Source organism: Lagenorhynchus albirostris, chromosome 1, assembly GCF_949774975.1.
Source record: "Lagenorhynchus albirostris chromosome 1, mLagAlb1.1, whole genome shotgun sequence".
Classification (NCBI taxonomy): Eukaryota; Metazoa; Chordata; class Mammalia; order Artiodactyla; family Delphinidae; genus Lagenorhynchus; species Lagenorhynchus albirostris.
Genome location: NC_083095.1, coordinates 160,003,966 through 160,024,704, shown reverse-complemented (window position 1 = coordinate 160,024,704; position 20,739 = coordinate 160,003,966). Strand labels below are relative to the sequence as shown.

Sequence of the window (20,739 nt, the reverse complement as noted above, 5' to 3'; positions counted from 1 at the left end):
CCACCCTCTTCACACTCCTCTCTGCCTCCCCCGTCCCCACCCCCCTCCCCCCGCTGGAGGTAACCAGCCCCTTATGTTTCTGCTTTATCTTTTGCTGTATTTCTTTTGCACAAATGAGCATCTGTCTCCTCTTCTCCTATGAAGGGCAGTGCACTGTAGATGCTCTTTTGGGCTTTGTTTATTTCACTTCACAGTATGTCCTGAAAGTCACTCCGTAATTATTCATAGAGCTCCTCCTTATTCTTTTTTCAGAATTGCATATTGCTGCATTATGTAGAGTAACCAAGGTTGAATACTACCACCCTCTTATGTATGAACATTTAGGTGTTTCCAATACTTTGTAACTACAAACAAGGCTGCAAAGAATAATCTTGTGCACACACATTTTCTTAAGAATTGGAGGTGTAGATACACCCAGAAGATACACCTACCCTAGAAGTGGGATTTCTAGGTTACAAGGTAAGTGTATATGTATGTAGTTTTGTTAGGTGTTGCCGAATTCCCCTCCAGAAGGAGTGTACCAATGTGCATTCCCACCAACAAGGTATGAGAGGCCTTTTTCCCCAGTCTTGGCCAACAGAATATGCTGTCATATGATTTAATTTTGGTCAGTTGGATAGGTTAGAAATGGTATTCCAGTGCTGTCTTAATTTGCATTTCTCTAATTATGAGTGAGTCTGCACATCATTTCATATGTTTGAGGATCATTTTTGTATCTTATCTTTTAGTGAATTGTCTATTTGTGTATCTTCCCTATTTTTTTAAAAAAGGTTTTCTTTTTTCTTTATTTATATATTTTAATTTTTGCTGCGTTGGGTCTTTGTTGCTGTGCCTGGGCTTTCTCTAGTTGTGGCGAGCAGGGGCTACTCTTCATTGAGGTGTGCAGGTTTCTCATTGTGCTGGCTTCTCTTGGTGCAGAGCACGGGCTCTAGGCGCACGTGCTTCAGTGTGGCACATGGGCTCAGTAGTTGTGGCTCACGGGCTTAGTTGCTCTGCAGCACGTGGGATCTTCCTGGACCAGGGCTCAAACCCGTGCCCCCTGCATTGGCAGGCGGATTCTTTTTTTTTTTTTTTTTTTGTGGTACGCGGGCCTCTCACTGCTGTGGCCTCTCCCGTTGAGGAGCACAGGCTCCGGACGCGCAGGCTCAGCGGCCATGGCTCACGGGCCCAGCCGCTCTGCGGCGTGTGGGATCTTCCCGGACCGGGGCACGAACCTGTGTCTCCTGCATTGGCAAGCGGACTCTCAACCACTGCGCCACCAGGGAAGCCCGGCAGGCGGATTCTTAACCACTGCGCCACCAGTGAAGTCCCCTCCCCATTTTTCTATTGGGATTTTGATCCTTTGCCCCTCAATTTTCAGGAGTTCTTCGTATATCAGGCATATTAAGCCTTTGTGGTATATGTTGTGAATATGTTCTCCCGGGTGGGCCTTTGTCTTTTGACTTCCCTTACGATGATTGAAAAAATTTATAATTTTTATGTAGTCAAATTTATCTATCTATTACCTCTAGTATCTGAGTCATAATTAGAAAGCCATTTCCTACACCAGGGTTAAAGAGAAAGTTAGCCCTGTTTTCCTCTGACATTTTATGGTTTCCTTTTTTACATTTAGATCCCTAATCCATTTGGAGCTATTCTTGTGTAGCGGTGTGAGATATATTGGATTTAATTTTATCTTTTTCTAAATGGCTATCCAGTTGTCCCACTAACATTTATTAAAAATGCAGTGATTTGAGATGCCACCTTTATCATACTATAAATTCTAGTATGTATTTGGGTCTAATACTGGGTTTTCTCTTCTATTCCACAGGCCAATTGTCCATCAAGCATTAGTACCACAGGATTTTAATTACAGAGGATTTATTGTATGTTTTAGTCTCTGGCAGGGCTATTCCTCCCTTGTAGTTTTTCTTTTTCATTGTTTTCTTGTCTATTCTTAGACGTTTATTTTTTCACACGAACTTAGTATCAACTTATTTAACTCCATAAATAGTTTGCTGTTTTTATTAGGACTGAATTAAATTTATAAACCAACTTCAGGAGAACTGACATCTTTATAAAGTTGAATTGTCCTACTCAAGAACAGGGGATGTTTTCCATTTGTACGCCTGCTTTTGTGTCTTCCAGAACTGTATTAAAAATTTCCTCATATCTACTTGTATTTTGTATACTTATGAAAATTCCTAAGTACTTAAATTTTTTTAAAAATTTAAGTGTAAATGACCTATTAGTTTCAGGTGTACAACACAGTGACTTGATGTTTTTATAAAATGATCACCACACTAAGTCTAGTTACCATCTGTCACCTTAAAAGTTGTTACATTTCCTATGCTGTACGTTACATCCCTGTTACTTATTTATTTGATACCTCTGGCATTCGTTTATCCTCTGTATCTATGAGTCTGTTTCTGTTTTATCTTGTTCATTTGTTTGTCTTGTTTTTTGGATTCCACATAGAAGTGAAATCATATGGTATTTGTCTTTTTCTGCCTGACTTATTTCACTTAGTATCAATATAATACGCTCTAGGTCCAACCAGGCTGTCACGAATGGCAAGATTTCATTTTTTTTTTTTTTATGGCTGAGCAATATTTAGTTGTGTATATATACCACATCTTTTTTATCCAGTCATCTATCAATGGACACTTAGGTTGCTTCCACATCTTGGCCACTGTGAATAATGCTGCAATGAACATAAGGGTGCATATATCTTTCTGAATTAGTATTTTTGTTTTCTTTGGAAAAATGCCCAGAAGTGGAACTGCTGAATCAGATGGTAGTTCTATATTTAATTTGTTGAGGAACCTCCATTTTGTTTCCATAGTGGCTGCACGAATTTACATGACCACTAACAGTGCATGAGGGTTCTCTTCTCCACATCCTTGCCAACACTTATTATTTGTTGTTTTTCTGAGAATAGCTATTCTGACAGGTGTGAGGTGATTATCTCACTGTGGTTTTGATTTGCATTTCCCTGATGACTAGTGAGGTTGAGCATCTTTTCATGTGTCTGTTGGCCATCTGTAGTCTTCTTTAGAAAAATGTCTATTCAGACCCTCTGCCCAATTTTTAATTGGGTTGTTTGCTTTTTTGATGCTGAGTTCTTTGTATATTTTAGATATTAACCCCTTATCAGATATATCATTTGCAAATATCTTCTCCCATCCAGTAGACTGCCTTTTCATTTTAATGCTAGTTTCCTTCTCTGTGCAAAAGCTTTTTGGTTTGATGTAGTCCCACTTGTTTATTTTTGTTTTTGTTTCCCTTGCCTAAGGAGACATATCCAAAAAAAAATTGCTAAGATGGATGTCAAAGAGCATAGTATATTTTAGTTCACAGAGTTTTATGGGTTCAGGTTTTACATTTAAGTCTTTAATCCATCTTGATCTTTTTGTGGTATGGTGTGAGAAAGTAGTCCAGTTCGATTCTTTTGCATGTGCTGTCCATTTTCCCAACACCAACACATATATGTACGCAAGCCTTGCTGGCCTTCAGTGCCAGATGTCTGGGGGCTTGTCTTCCTGATGCAGGACTCTCAGTCCAGGGAGTCCGATGTGGGGCTTGGACCCCTCACTCTATGGGGAGAATTTCTGCAATTGTGATTATCCTCCTGTTCGTGGGTCACTTCCCTGGGGATGTGGGTCTTGACTATATGGCATGTTTGCCCCTCCCACCCATCTTACTGTGGTTCCTTCTTTTTTTTTTTTTTTTTTTTTTTTTGTGGTAAGGGGGCCTCTCCCGTTGCGGAGCACAGACTCCAGACACGCAGGCTCAGCGGCCATGGCTCACAGGCCCAGCCGCTCCGCGGCATGTGGGATCTTCCCGGACCGGGGCACGAACCCGTGTCCCCTGCATCAGCAGGCAGACTCTCAACCACTGCGCCACCAGGGAAGCCCCTGTGGTTCCTTCTTTATCTCTTTAGTTGTGGAAAATCTTTTCTCCTAGTCTTCAGGTTGTTCTCATTGGTAATTGTTCTGTAAATAGTTGTAATTTTGGTGTGCCCATGGATGGAGGTGAGCTCAGGGTCTTCCTACTCCCCCATCCTAAGTATTTCACCTTCCTTCTTGCTATTATAAATGGGGTTTTCTCTACCCTTACGCTTCTGTGTATTGTTTATGTATACAAAGACTATTGACTTTTGTATATTAACTTTGTATTGTGTTACTTCACTGAATTATTGCTTCAGTTATTTTTATTATTGATTCACTGGGCTTTTGTAGGTATATTATCATATAATTTAAAAAGGGGATAGTTTTCCTTCTTCTTTACACAGTTTTTGCCTCTGATTTCTCTTGTTTAATTACATGGGCTAATATCTCTATTACAGTGTTGACTAGTAGTAGAGATAGTGGGCGTTCTTGCCTGGTTCCTGATCTTAGTGGAAATGTCTCAAGGGTTTCTCTGCTTTACTAAATAAGACACCTAAAAAATTATCTCTGAATTACTGTTTGGCATTTTTGAAAATCTCTTTAATGCCTTGCTTCATAGTAGATAGCTGTATTCTATTATCTGCTGTGCACAAAATCTATTACAATATGTTGTTTTACTTGAGGAATATGAAGAAAATATAGCCTCACATGGAGGCTAGCTGGAGGGGGGAGAAGTTTTTTAAGGTAATTATTGATATTCTTCTTTGATAGTTTCCTGAACCTTGACAAGTGATAGTTTCTTAAAGGTTAATTGAAATGTGATTCGCTGACTATATCAATGAATTTTTCACACTCTGTTACATGAAAATAGATTTTGGTCTCACACTTTGACTGGATCTTTTACCCATACATGATTCTGAACATCATGTATCGATCATTTGGAAAATACTGGTTTACCAAATTACACAGATCTTCTAAATGTTGACACATTACATTATACAATATAAAAAAAAAATCACACTTGTTAATTTCACCATGTATCGCATCAGAAGATATGGTTAGGTATTGGTCATGATGATGGTGGTGGCTACAACTTTTCCAAAATTCAAACTTTCACTAAAAAGTTTGAATTTTATCACTGACAACAAATCCTATCAACTGCTTTCCTTGAAGTGACAGGCTCATCTTAACTTTTTAAGGAAACTACCTGCCAAACACACAAGTTTGAATAACCATAGTTTGTTGTCATTCTTTCAAGTAAACACACGGTGTTTGTGAAAAAAGCAGCTAGTTCAGCTCACAACTCAAACAACTGCACGAGCGCTTTTCCTTGACACAACCAGCATGCTTTGGTATGCAGCAGAAGTCACTTTATACATACTGACAATTTCAGACTTTAATACAATTAATATTATTAATAGTTTTACTTCTTCATCAAGGACATTCTCAAGTGAAACCAGCACTTTTAAATTAAATTTTGAAATTAATTTTTCCTGTAAGTGCATGGTGATAAACCCCAAGCACGAGAAATGTGAAAATTACACCAGGGCACATCATAAATGTCTCAAAACCAGTGATGAAGAGAAAGTCTTCAGGACTTCCCTGGTGGTGCAGTGGTTAGGAATCCACCTGCCAACGCAGGGGACACGGGTTTGAGCCCCAGTTGGGGAAGATCCCACATGCCATGGAGCAACTAAGCCCATGCGCCACAACTACTGAGCCTGTGCTCTAGAGCCTGTGAGCCATAACTACTGAAGCCCGTGCGCCTAGAGCCCATGCTCCGCAACAAGAGAAGCCACAGCAATGAGAAGCCCGCACACCTCAATGAGGAGTAGTCCCCGCTCGCTGCAACTAGAGAAAGCCCACGCGCAGCAACGAAGACCCAACACAGCCAAAAATTAATTAATTAAAAAAAAAGAGAAAGTCTTCAAAGAATCCAGAGGGAAAAAAAAGAGACATGTTTACATACAAAGGAACAAAGATAAATATGACAGTTGATTTCTTGTCAGAAACAGTGTAAGTAAGAAGATAATATTTTAAAGTATTGAAAAAAAAACCCTGTCTACTTAGCATTCTATATCAAGTGAAAATATCTTTCAAAAATAAAGGTGAAATAAAGACTTCTTCAGACATACAAAAGCTGAAATAGGTCAGCACCAGCACACCATCATTATTAGAATGTTAAAAACATCTTTATGCCACAGGAGAAATAACACCACATGAAAATATGAATCTACAGGAAGGAATGAAAACCACTGGAAACGGTAACCATGAGTAAATATGTAAGTTTTTTTTTTCTTTTTTTTTTGCCACACCACACGGCATGCAGGATCTTAGTTTCCTGACCAGGGATTGAACCCAACCACCAAGGAATTCCCAAGATTATTTTCCTATGAAATAAATCAGTAATGTAAAAGCCAGGAGGGGAAAACATGGATGCACACCATTGTGAGATTGTTATACTGTACGTGAAGTGGTATAATATTGCTTGAAGATAGACTCTGATAAGGTAAGATGTATATTATAAGCGCTACAGCAACCATTAAGATACCAAAACAGTTACAGCTAATAATTCAAAAAAGGAGATACAATGAAATCATAAAAAAATTCAAAAAGAAGGCAGGAAAAGAGGAAAAAGGGAACAAAGGACAAATAGGAACATAGAAAACGATCCATAAATGAACCATAACAATAATCACATTAAATATAAATGGTCTAAATGCCCCAATTAAAAGGCCAAGTTTATCAGATTGGATAAAAAAGCAAGACTTAACCATATGCTGCTTAGAAGAAATACTAAAGATCTAAGTTCAAGCTTATTTGTGTCTTAGATGGTTTTTAAACCCTTTTTAAACACTTTAAACCCTTTTTAAACCCCCTTTTGGGGGTAGTATCCATATTCTTCAGGTTCACTTCATGGAAAGTTCTCTAGCATGGTATATGCCACTGACAATATATGACACAGAAGTCAGGGTCCTGGAGCCACACTGGCTAAGCTCCATCTTAGCCTGCATTAAAATGAGGTCCGTGTGACGTCTCTACACCCACCTTGGGAGAGGCCTCTACGTGCTACAGTGCTCATGAGTGGTACGGCAACTACTGTCATTGACTGCAGTTCCAGAAATCACTTGAGAAGGAAGTTAAAGTGTTAGAAGACTGAATGCACTGATTCATGTCCTCCTTCACTGATTTGTTCATGCCCATCTTGATAAAGTCTTATTCAAGAGAGGGCTGCAGGAGAAACAGTGACCGTAAGCAACCGTCCCATCCACTCTTTTATCCTCACCCTCTCCCCATGCCCAGCTCTTCTTCTACTGAATCTGGCTGACAGTGGAAAAAGTCTTGAGGGGCCACTTGACTCACACCGCTCCTCAGGTTCTGCGGTCTAAACCAAGTTCAGATCAGAGTTTTTCAAATCCGAGTTTTTCCAGAAAATGGACAAGTCGGTATCTTGGTTTAGGGTCAACCCAAAAGCAGAGCTTGAGACAGGACTTTAGTGCAGATAGTTTACATGGGAGGTGAGTCCAAGAAAGGAGGGGCGAGACAGTGAGGAGAGTGAAAGAGAAAAGGAAGAAAAACCAAGATCGGGGAAGCACCTCCACACTCTGGGCTTTGCCTACAACTGGACCAACTGTGACCCTTGCAGGGGAGTCCCTGGTGCAGAGGAGAAGGACACCACATCGTTTTGGTTTTTTTAAAAGATATATATATATTTATTTATTTGGTTGTGCCGGGTCTTAGTTGCGGCAGGCGGGCTGCTTAGTTGCAGCAGGCGGGCTCCTTAGTTGTGGCATGCACGTGGGATCTAGTTCCCTGACCAGAGATCAAACCCGGGCTCCCTGCGTTGGGAGTCTTATCCACTGTGCCACCAGGGAAGTCCCAGACACCACATCTTGACATGGGATGCTGTCAGCCTGAGGTGAGTCTGAGCTCGCCTGCTGCATGCAGCTGAGGCTGCAGTGCCGTAGGGCACCAGTGGTGTCTGTTAGAGTGACCCAGCCTCTTCTGCCCTCTGCTTCCTTGTCTGAAATGGGTATGAAATAGCTCACGTCATGCTGTGAGGCTTGAATGAGAGGATGCGTGGAGTCCCCAGCCCAAGGCCCGAATGTCAGCTTCTTTCTCCCTTCCCTGACCTCACTCTCCAACTGCTGGTAGCAGGTACATCTGTGGGCAGTGGGCACAGATGCACCTTTGCCACACTTAGGATGAGCGTGCAATACCATTGGCCAGAAAAGGAAGCAGAGAGGACAGCATGAAGAAACCATGTTTTTCTGTTCTATCCTTTGGAGGAATCGGGCAGGATGAGGCTCTCATTGGCTGATACTTGAGACCATCTGCCTAGAGATATCACAATCCATTTGTTGATTCGTTCTTTATTCCACCAGTGTTGACTGAGAATTTTTGCAGATTTTAAAAAAATAGCCACAAATGCTCTTTACATACCTTCTATCAAGAGTTGAAGTTAGATTCCCTTGTGACTACTTTGACCAATAAAATACAGTGGAAGGGACACTGTTTGGCTTTTAGACAAGGGGTCCCCGACACTGAGAAGCAGAGATGGGTCATCCTTACTGCACCCTGTGTCAACCCCTGGCCCACAGAAGCTGCGAGTATAAATAAAATAGTGGTGGTTTTATCAATAAAATAAAATAAGGTGTCTCAATTAGAAGGTGCATCTGTCTAGAAGTGTAGAGGAAGAGAGTTGATGGGGGCCCAAGCTACAAGTCCCTTAAGTGTATAAACAGGCTCATTTGTAAGAAGGCATTTTAATCCACCAGCTATGATTATGTTAAAATAATCCCTTGGCTTTGCACAAATGAGGTGGAAAGTTGCGACTTATTAAATAAATAGTTTGGGCCTTCACGTGGGCAAGTAATCTTTAGTTGTGAATGAGATCCAAGTATGTGTTTGCAAAATTTCCAGAAAATCTTCAGCAAACCCAAACTTCCTTAAAGGAATTTATTTATGTGCCTGTCTGAAGGGTCTCCTTAAGACATTGGACTCAGTTTTCCCATGAAAGGGTTGGCATCTAACACAGTGGAGACAAACATTTGTAAAGGCGGCTCTGACACAATCCCACGAGCAGCTGTAGGGACCCAACTGCCAAGAAAGCTGTGATCATCGTTGCTCAGACCACCAGGGTCTGGAAGTGGCTGCGGATGACCACAGGACGGCAGGGGCAGGCTCTGGCGCTGGCAGGTGGAAAGGATTCGGGATCAAGCCCTCACATGCTTTTCTGATGAAATGCCTCTGACAGGGCAGTGATATGCGATCTCCAGATTATCATGCAGATCTTTGGATTTTCTCTATTTTCCAAGCGTTGCTTGGGTAATGCTCTCAAGCTACACATGATCTTTTAAAGGGGTTTTGACTTTCAGTACTCAACAATAAAAAGACAAATATCCCCAATTAACGAAAGGGCAAAGGATCTGAACATTACTCTCAAGAAAGTATATGAATGGCTAGTAAGCATGCGAAAAGATACTCAACATCACTAGTCATCAGGGAAATGCACATCGAAACCATAATGAGATACCGCTTCATACCCTTTAGGATGGCTCTAATAAAAAAATGCAATAACAAGTGCTGGTGAGGATGTGGAGAAATTGGGACCCTCATATATCGCTGGTGGGAATGTAAAATGGTGCAGTCGGTTTGGACAACAGTCTGTCATTTCCTCATGTGGTTAAACACTGAGCTACCATATGACCCAGAAATTCCACTCCTAGGTATGCACCCAAGAGAAATGAAAACATAACGTCCACACAATCACATGTACATGAATGTTCCCGCAGCAATATTCACAACAGCCCCGAAGTGGAAACAACCCTAATGCCTGTTAACTGATGAATGGATAAACAGAATGTGGCAAACCAAGGCACTGGAAGATTATTTGGCAACAAAAAGGAAATACTGACACATGCTGCACCATGGATAAACCTTAACAACACCATGCTAAGTGAAAGCAGTCGGTCACAAAAAGTCACATATTCCATGAGTCGATTTATATGAAATGTGCAGAACAGGCAAGTCCACAGATACAGACAGTAGATTAGTGGTTGCCTAGAATTGGGGGGAAACAAGGCATAGCTGCTAATGGGTATGGAATTTCTTTCTAGGATAATGAACATGTTCTAAAATTATTTCTAATGATAGTTGCCAAACTACGTGAATATACCCCAAACCACTGAATTGTACACTTCAAGTTGTACACTTTATGATATGTGGATTATATCTCAATGAAGCTGGTACATAAACAAGATTTTGAAAAAAAAGGGAGTAGAAATAAGGGGAGTAAAAAAACCCACTCATAAGACCTACCACAAAAATATCAAAAGTGATGTCTTGGTATATTTCCGTCCAGTCTTTTTGGAGCAAATTTAGAAAACTATAGATAAATAAAAGGACAAACATTAAAAGTTAACCTTAATTATGTTAATATCCTTATGTCCTTTACTGTGTGTATATGTGTATAATAAAATGTCTTTTTTTTCTTATATTGTTTTATAATCTACTTTGGAAACTTTCCAGCTTACTGAGAAAACCTTTCACTGTGTTGAAACATTTTTGTGTTTTCATTTTTTTTGTATGGATGTGCTGTGATTTGTTTAACCCAATCTCTCTTATACTTAATGCATTTAGTGTTTCCCCAGTTTTTCACACATACAAGAAATACAATTACTTGCATCCTTCTAGACAAAATCTTGGAGCATGTCAATGATTTCTTTAGCATAAAAACCCTTGGAGTGAAATCACCAGCTCAAAGAGTATAAATGGTACTTTATTACTAGTTGTATTTGCTTCTCTCTGATTTTCTTTGAACATGTATTTGTTTTCCATTTGTTCTTTTATGGACAGCCTGTACGTGATTTTTGCCATATAAAAGTTCTGTTTGCAGGGTTTTTCCACATTGATTTTAAAACTCTTGTTATATATTAAGAATACAGGACTTCCCTGGTGGTGCAGTGGTTAAGAAGCTGCCTGCCAATGCAGGGGACATGGGTTTGAGTCCTGCTGCAGAGCAACCAAGCCCGTGCACCACAACTACTGAGCCTATGCTCTAGAGCTCACGAGCCACAACTACTGAGCCCGTGTGCCACAAAGAGTGAAGTCCGCGCGCCTAGAGCCCCTGCTCCGTAATAAGAGAAACCACCGCAATGAAAAGCCCATGCACCGCAACGAAGAGTAGCCCCCGCTCGAGGCAACTAGAGAAAGCCCGCGGGCAGCAACGAAGACACAACGCAGCCAAAAAAAAAAGAAAAAGAATATATATGGGTCTCATATAAGTTACTTTCTATATTTTTTTCCTTTAAAGTGTTTTCTTTGTTTATTTCTGCAGAGAGTATGATTAAAGTATAGATAATCAAAACTGTCAGTTTTTACTCTGTGGTTTTTGTCTTTGGGGGTCATTCTTTGAAAAGCACAACCTTTATCCTAAGATTATGTAAAATATTCACCCATATTTTCATACAGTACTTTTATAGTTTCATATTTACCCTTAATAAATCTGAAACTTATTTTTGATATGCTGTATTTGATGGTTTTCCAAATGATCAGTCAGTCGTCCTCAAACTATGTACTAATTTTTTACTTTCTAACTGAAAATGCATCTTTCATCACACACCACATTTCTAAAGATACTTGGGTCTGTTTTAGGTCTTTTATATTTGTTCTGTAATTGGATTTATAAAATTCATTGATCACATCTTAATTATTTAGGCTTTAAAAAATATTTTCACATATGGTAAGGCAATTACTCCCCAGTACTCTGTTAATCAAAATTTTATTAGCTACTTTTGGGCTTCCCTGGCGGTGCAGTGGTTGAGGGTCCGCCTGACAATGCAGGGGACACGGGTTCGTGCCCCGGTACGGGAAGATCCCACATACCGCGCGCGGAGCGGCTAGGCCCGTGAGACACGGCCGCTAAGCCTGCACGTCCGGAGCCTGTGCTCCGCAACGGGAGAGGCCACAACAGTGAGAAGCCCGCGTACCGAAAAAAAAAATTTTATTAGCAACTTTTATATTTATTTGACCATATGAATTTCAGAATTAATTTTCAATTAAAAGAAATCCCATTGGGGCAATTATTAAAGCTGTATTAAATTTATAGATTAGTTTAGAAAAAACTGAAATCTTTGTAATACTTAAACCTTTATATCAAAGAATACACGTGACTCTCCACTTAGCTATATTCATATATAATTCATATATTAGCTACATTCATATCCTTCAATATTATTTTGTAGTTTAAGTGAAGAAATCTTCTACAATATATTTCATGTTAATGTTATTAGCATATATTTTAAATTGTTGCTATTTTTATAGGTGGGTATTTTTTCATATGCTATTGTCTAATGTGTTACTGATTTTTTTAGTATTTCCTAAATGGCTTTGTATTCAATTTTCTAAAAGATTTTCAGTAGATTGGATTTGGTTCTTCAGCTAATCATATCATTTGCAAGTAATGTTAAGTCTATCATCATTTCTTTCTTTTCTTCCTTTCAAGTAGTTATGCTTTATTTCCTTTCCTTTTTAAAAATAAATTTATTTATATATTTTTGGCTGCATTGGGTCTTCATTGCTGTGTGCAGGCTTTCTCCAGTTGTGGCACGCAGGCTCAGTAGTTGTGGCTCGCGGGACCTAGAGTGCAGGCTCAGTAGTTGTGGTGCATGGGCCAGGTCACTCCACAGCATGTGGGATCTTCCCAGACCAGGGCTCGAACCCGTGTCCCCTTCACCGGCAGGCGGATTCTTAACCACTGTGCCACCAGGGAAGTCCCTATTTCCTTTTCTTATTTTATTGTCTGGAGTAGAAATTCCAAAACAATGTTGATTAATAGAGGTGATACTGATCACTCCTCTCATATTCCTCATTTTAATCAGAACTCTTCTAATATTTCACCACTCTGCAAGATATTGATTGTTGGTTTCAGATATTTGTTTTGTCCGCATCAAGGAAACATATTTCTATTATTGGTTTACAAAAACTTTTTATTTTAAAAAATTAATAGCTAAAATTAATTAGCTCTCTTCCTTTGATTAATTACATTAACAGATTTCCTAATGTTAAAGCACTAAGGTAGTCTTGTAATTAATACGTATACGTATAACTGTTAATTTGATTTGCTAACATTGCATTTAGCACCTGTATGTTCATAAATGAAATTGGGTTCATGGTTTTCTTTTTTAAAATGCCCTTGTCTGTTTTTGTATCAAAGTTGTGCGAACTTTAAGAAACGAAGCAGTCCACATGCTATATCTCTTCCTATGCTTTTTAAGTGTCTAAATAATTTGCTCGTAAAACCTCTAGGCCTTGCACCATTGGCGAGAGCAGTTCTTTGTCAGCTTTTGCAATTTCTTGCCAAGTTTTGATCTCCTCTCATTAAAAAAAGAAAACAAAAACCTTTCTTTGATTCGATTTTCCCAGAAATCAGCTTTCTTCCCAAAGATTTTAGCATGTATCAATCTAAATTATGCACACTACGCTTATAAGTTTTTTAACTTTCTCTGATAAATCTATTCACCCTTAACATGCACTTCTTTTCTTTTTCTTAAAAAAAAATTAGGAATAGACTTGTCAGAGGTTTTCTCTTTTACCAGTCTTGATGAATAACTATTTATCAATAGGATAAAAATTTTGTTTTCTAGTTTAATTTTTAGCACTTCTATTTTTTCATTAATTCTATCCTTTTAGCTTGCTCATGGTATTTTGTTATTCTTTTTCCATGTTTGTAAGTTAAATAAGTTCTATTTTCATAAGTTAAATTCCTAATTCATAAGTTAAATACCTAGTTTTCCCACACTTAATAAGAAAAGCATTTCAAGCCACAACTTTCCTATAAACACTGTTTTGGCCACATCCACTAAGTCTTGATATGGAATGGGGCCACGGTGGTTAATTACAAAATAGTCTTTAATGAGAGTTTAATTTTGATTTCCATCCTGCACCAAAAGTCAGCCAGGATAGGTTTCTTTGTACAAATACCATAACTGGTTTACCTTTTCATAAGGACACAAGTTGTATTGGATTAGGGGCCCACACTACTCTGGTATGATCTCATTTTAACTTAATTACATCTGCAAGGACTCTATTTCCAAATAAGGTCACATTCTGAAGTACTAGACATTAGGGTTTCAACACATGAATTTTGTAGGGGGACCCATTTCAACCCAAAACACCTCTGTGAATACTCTATTCTTGGCCTTTCTAACAGGTTAGACATGACACAAACCTAGCATATGAACTGGGAGAACCCGTTCCTGTACTCATGACAAGTGTCACTAATTGGTTATGGTATATTTTCCCTCTAGTTATTGCAGCAGACCCAAAACAGTTCATCAAAGTGGGCCATAAAATAAAACGTATTTGCCGCTTCTGTTTTCTTAGCTTAGTGTTTTATTATAAAATTGTACAAATTATTTCAATAGTAGTGATTAAATAACAATTTAAAATAGTGGTATTAGTAAACCTGGGTTCCTTCTGAGTAGGTATTGCAGGGTACACGAGCGGAAGATGCAAAGAGAAATTTAGTCACCAAACACTCACCAGGCCCCCTTTGTGTTCTAAGCCCTGTGCTCAGTAGCTTAAATAATACAGAGATGCATATGATCTGGTCCTTGCCTTCCAGGAGCGCTGTTATAAGCAGGGAAGACAGACAGATGCAAAAAAGCTATAATGAAAAGTTCAACATGACACAAATAGCTTCGCTGGGAAGTTGCTGGGAGAATACTGGTGAAGGTTTTATAGACAAGGATTCATCAGAATTGGGTGTGTCTGTCTGGTGGGACCGGCGGAGACTGCGGAAAGATGTCTCCAGGGATGGCGTCAGGGGGAAGAGGGTGAAGTATGGTGTCTTAACGAGTCGGGCACAGTTCCATATAGCGTCAAGGCTCTGAGTCCCATGCAGAGGCTCCAAATAAATGTTTCTCATGTAAGAAAAAAGCACCTCATCCCTCAACAAATTATATGTTTATCAATCTCAGCAAACCAGAATAAGGTCTCTACGCAGCCCTAACAGACATGTCAAAGGCCGTTCACTACAGCCCGGGCACTTAACTCTCAGGAAAAGCTGTCAGTTCCCAACTCACAACCTATTTTATTCCTTTTGCCCATGATACTGACAAGTTGTGCTGTTTGGTTGTCTAGACCATGAAGGATGAGAACCAGCAATTTGTGATTGGATGGGACAGTATAAAAATAGGCACATGGAGGGCTTCCCTGGTGGCGCAGTGGTTGAGAGTCTGCCTGCCGATGCAGGGGACACGGGTTCGTGCCCCGGTCTGGGAAGATCCCACATGCCGCGGAGCGGCTGGGCCCGTGAGCCATGGCCGCTGAGCCTGTGCTCCGCAACGGGAGAGGCCACAACAGTGAGGGGCCTGCGTACCGCAAAAAAAAAAAAAAAAAAAATAGGCACATGGAAAGTAAGAATTATCTACCAGTAGGTGAATTTGAGGACAGCGAATCCTCACAGAGCATAAAAAGAAACAAACAACAACCCAAAAAAACAACCGACAAAACAACAACAACCACAGGGGAGGCAGCAGTGGGCTGACAAGTCCTGAGGACATCTTTGAATTGTCCTTTCAATTCCTGTCCAGCTCTGGACCTTTGTCATGCCAGCTCTGAATCATCTGGGAAAAAGATGACAGCATGTTCTGGGCCTCTCATTTAAGCAGAAAAAAAGTTCTGTGCAATGAAAGATACTGCAAAGAAAAGTAGAAGATAAACGACAGGCCAGAAGAAAATATTTGCAACATATAGTAGACAAAGGATTAATATTCATAATATTATAGAGACCTCCTACAAGTAAATAAGAAAAGCACAAATCACTCCGCAGGAAAATGTGCATATACCATGAACAAGCAACTCACAGTAAAATACAAGCAGTCGATATACCCAGGAACGATGCTCAACTTCACTCATGAAGACCATCCAATTTAAAATATGTCATCTGCACCCCCGCCAAAAAAAACTATCAGACTGGCAAAACTTACAAAAGAAGGAAAACATTCAGAGCTGGTAGGAGTGTGGAAACATGGACATGTGTCCTGCCTTGTAAGGGAATTTGATGATATCTATTAAAATGTATTTTATTCCACTATTCCACTTCTGAGACTATCCTGTAGAAACACCAGCACCCACAGGCAAACAATCGTGTGCAAGGATATCCACTGTGGTATCTTTTGCAAGAGCCCCAAACCGAAAACGGTCTTTTTTTTTTTTAATTTTTTTTTGGCCGCACCATGCGGCATGCGGGATCTTAGTTCCCCGACCAGGGACTGAACTCCTGCCCCCTGCATTGGGAGCACCAAGTCTTAACCACTGGACCGCAAGGGAAGTACCTGAAAACAAGCTTAATGTTCTAATTTGGGGAGCAGGTGATGGAATATTACACAGGCATTTAAAAGAATGAAGTAGCGCTCTATGTACTAACTTGGAAACATTTACGATATCCATGAAAAGTAAAAAAAAAAAAAAAACAGGCTGTGAAATAAAATATACACATATGAGCTCCATTTTTTTTAATATATAGAAAAATGTCTAGAATAAGAAGCACTGGGGTGTTATGAGCTGGTTCTTGGGGGTAGAACCAGGGTGGAAAGGGAGACTTACTTTTTACTTCACAACCCCTTAAATTTTTTTAAAAATGAGTTTTCAGGTGAATTTTACTTTATTTTTAAAGATTTTATAGATCTTGAATTCTTTAACAAAGATGGTCTGTTTTATAGTAATAATAATAAAAAGGTGATAAAAAAAAAGGCTGTCACATGATGTTTGGTATTTAAAAAGGTGGGCTTCACATACCTGGGAAATTTTCCCAGTTTGCACCTCACTGTCCAACAAGGTTAGAAACATGAGCGTGGCGTACTTAACTTCAGACTTTAGAGCTCTGCCCCGATTACCTAATTGAGGGAAAATGCACGTGATGATGGCGGAAGTTTAATTCTCAAACATTTGGTAGAGATGCAACACTTCTTGCCAAATTAGCTGCCATTAACTCATGAAAATTAACGTGCATCTTCTTTTGCCTGAAGGGAAAGTTGTAAAGGAGTATTTTCTGTATAAACTTGGACTCAGAAGATAGAGCTTCATTTCCAGTAAATTGTAATCTGTAAACAAAGGGCTAAGGGGCTGTAACAATAAAGCTTGCACTGAGGTACAGCAGAGACGTCAGGAGAAAGGAATTCGGGGGCATGACACCCGCCCCTCTCCCCGCCTTGGTGTCACCATGGGTACAGAGAGGAGTGGGCCATGAGGTCCCCCAGTCCCCCTGCCCACTTCGAGGCCCCTGAGTATGTGTTATCTTCCCTGACAGAGGAGGGATTTCGATGGAAAGCAGTGGGCTGTGTTCCAAAGGAAGCCAAGGACACTGAACCTCTCATCCTCTCCGTAGTTTAGCTGTAGCACTTCACTGCTATTTTTAGCTTTCAGTTATAAAAAGTTCAGAGATAAATGACATGCTCCATTGACTGGCTTCTCCCCCATTTCCACCTTTTAGAAGCTGGAAACCCTCACCAGGGCCAACCAGGCATCTAGAAGGTACGGCTGTGTCTAGCAGTCCACCTGCCACCCATGCCCGCTCTGGGGCTCCACCATGGCTCCAACCTCTGGTCACCATACTTCTGTCTTGGGCAGGCTGGGGACCGGCTGGCACCAGGAGTTCCTCCGTGACTTCAAAGTTTGCTGATTCATCACTCACCATAGCCGGTCCCCCTCGTGGCCCTCACATCCTGATTCTGCTATCACCTCTCACCACCATCAGTGTCTTGCTGCATTCTTCTCCACAGTCTTCCCCCCATGAAGACCAGCCTCCACCTGGCCTTGTTCACCTTTCTCAAAACTATCCAGCTCCCAGATAAGTTCCTTCTACTCAGTCCTTGGGAACCGTACTCTTTGCAACTGAAGACCGGAACCTTTGGCCGTCTACCTCTCACAGGCTCTGTGATGTGGCTGCTTCCAGGGCACCTCCCTGACTGTGACCCCCTCCCCAGGAGAAGCTGCTTCTTCCTCCAACAGGCCCTGGTCACAGCCCCTGGTCCCCCTCCAGACGCTGCCTACACACAACCCTCCTGTTACCAGGGCTCCGAAGACTCTTCTCCCAACAGGTACTCCTACCGCGCTTTCCTCTTCAGTCCCGCCTCTCCCTGACTGTGGTCTACTCTATCGCGACTTTCGCCTTGCCAAAGTACAGCCTTGACCGTATTTCAAGCCCCTTTTCCAAAAACCTCAAAGGCTCCCCGCTGGTCACCAATTTCAGGACCATTCATTCCACCTGTGAAACTGATTCTAGCAACTACTCCCTGGAAGACACATCTCAGAATCTGTTCCGGTGCAGCTCACCCGAGTAAGAATCTGGACAGTGAGGAAGTGATAAGTGATACGAAGGGCAAATAGGTTTGATCGAAGCATAATATGACTTTCTGTTACAGGCTGGCTGAGCTCTTCTTTCTGTCCTGCCCTACAGTGTACTGGCCACCATGAGGGTCTTTGAGAAAGTGGTCTATGGCCTAAGCACGTGGAGCAAAGAACGCACTTGCATCCACAGGAGAGAATTTTTCCGAGCACAGCAGCTGAACACTGTAGGTTACCTCTCAATCCGGGAAGGTAGGCAGTTTCTTTATATTTGAAATGGTGGTGACAAGACTTTCTCTGTATGTCGGGGGCAGAGGTGCCACTAGGAAGGCCTCACAATGAGTGCATTGAGTGGCAAAACTGGTTCCAGGAAATGATGCTTTAAACGTAAAATGGTCATCATGTCTGGCATCGACACTGACAGAAGACAAGTCTATGGGACAGGGCGACTTGCTGGTGATCAAGGGCTCCAGCTCTGGAGTGACCAGAGGAGTCTCAGGTCAGGAACCCTGACTCCTCTATGTACTGACTACAAAGACTTAGGCCTCTGTCAGTTTCAGGAAATGGGAATAATAGTAGCTATGATCTGTGAAATAGGAACAATTACAGTTCCTCCTCTATGGGGCCGCCTTGGGCATCAGATGAGAAAGTATACACCAAGCATTCAGCACAGTCCCTGCCACATAGGGCTTAATACATCCAGCTCTCGTCTTTGCTGTGAGGCTGGTAATGCCTTCCCTGGCACTGGTCAAAAGACATGGAATCATCCCATTTCTGAGCGAGCCTCTTGGTAGCTGAGCTCTGCTTGGCTGCAGGCTTCCCACGCAGGGTTTGGGCTGTGGTCAAGGGGAGGGGAGAAGTGTTGGGGTCAGCTGAGATGCAAGAGCCTTGAAGGGTTTTCGATTCTTCCTCTATAGAGAGGAGGGGCTGGCTCAGGGTAACGCTGAAGGTTCTCTTTGACTCTGACTTTCTCGGTCCGAACACCAGGTCAGAGTTTGGCCATGCGATCAGTCAAGTTTGACATACCTTCTGAGCGCCTATCAAGTGCCTGACAGTATGCTACACACTAAGGGTTCAGCATGCATGAGACCAGTTCCTACTCTCAAGGAGTTCATGGCTGGAGCGGGAAACAGAGAACCAGAACCAGATCATCACAATGCATGTGGTTACTGTTATAACAGAGAAAAAAACACGCTGCTTTGAGGAAGGGCGGGCGGCCAAGGCTGGAAGCCAGGGCCGGGAGGAACTGTGTCGGGAGGGAACGCTTTCCTGGCAGGAACTGCAACATTTCTCAAAGTGGTTTTTAATAGGAACAGGATAATCCTACCATTTTAACAGATTTCAACGATTTCCTAATTGGTTTCACAAGCCCATTCTGCCTGACGTTAAATTACCTTTTTTTTGGAAACACTTTCCACTAATGCCAGGTCTAAATAAATCTTGAGTAACAGAAACAACACTCAAGTTTAGTGTAACTGGAAACTGCTGTTTGGGATGAAACTTAACATCGGCCAGAAAGGCTTCTTCATGTCTTACTATGGGTTGCATTAACTCTGTGCAGACACTCACGGAAAGTTGGGTTGTTTTTCAGTAACACTGGGTGGAGTCTGTCCTGGGATTCACATCTTCACATGTGAATTAAGACGTATTTTTTTCATTCCACCAAATGCAGGGGGAAAAAACAGCCACTTGTTCACAGTATGTTTCCAAAGTGTTCTCTGAGGAATATTAATAAGTTTTAGGGGAAAAAAAATGATTCTCTGGCCAAATACATTTGGGAAACATAATTTAAACAAAGATCAAGAGGTTTTATCACCGTAGGCCTTCTCAGGACATATGCAACTTTGGAGTACTATTCTCTAGGAGAGAGAAAGGTACTCAAATTATTGACCAGGGAACCCTTTCTTCATGGTGTATCTTTGGGGACTGTGATCTCAGAATATACTTTAGGAATCGCTGGCCTGCAGGTATGTTGCATTTCAGGGTTCCTGCTGGGAACTCTAAGGAGCTGGATCCCCCCACTTTGCAAAGCAGAGCTTCAAAGTACAACTGGTGCTTTTGGCTTCTAAGAGCAAACTGAGACCACTTGAGTGGTCTGAGACCACCTACCTGTCCCTCCCAAATTACTGTGGAAATGACCAGAGTCTGAGACAGGAGAAGGATATGTCAGTACCAGAAACCAGGGAGGATTACCTTAAAAGACCAGCAATTGGGAGAAACTGTTGAGGTATTGTTTGGGCAAGATGGGACTGAGGGAAGAACTGAGTAAGCTATGATTCCCTGCACATGAAGGAATAGGGAGTGTGTGGAAGGAATAGGGAGTCCCCAGCAGGACTAACCTACAAGCTTAGAGCTGCTTCAGATTGACAGTGGCACAGAACGGGCCAAGTCTCCAGGGAGAGCCAATCTTGACCTCACGCCTCCCAGGAGACAGCACGGCAGAATGCCAGTGCGTCCCATCAGGGTTGCTTGTGACTTTGGTCACCTCGCCCCACCACTGGCCCTCAGCTACAGAAAA

General features: G+C 41.4%; 1 protein-coding gene across 1 annotated transcript in view; it reads right to left on the bottom strand.

Annotated features, from left to right (window-relative positions):
* ARNT2 (aryl hydrocarbon receptor nuclear translocator 2) overlaps positions 1-20,739 on the bottom strand; it is a 195,324-nt gene that overhangs the window by 48,342 nt on the left and 126,243 nt on the right. The gene's annotated exons all lie outside the window — the stretch shown is intronic.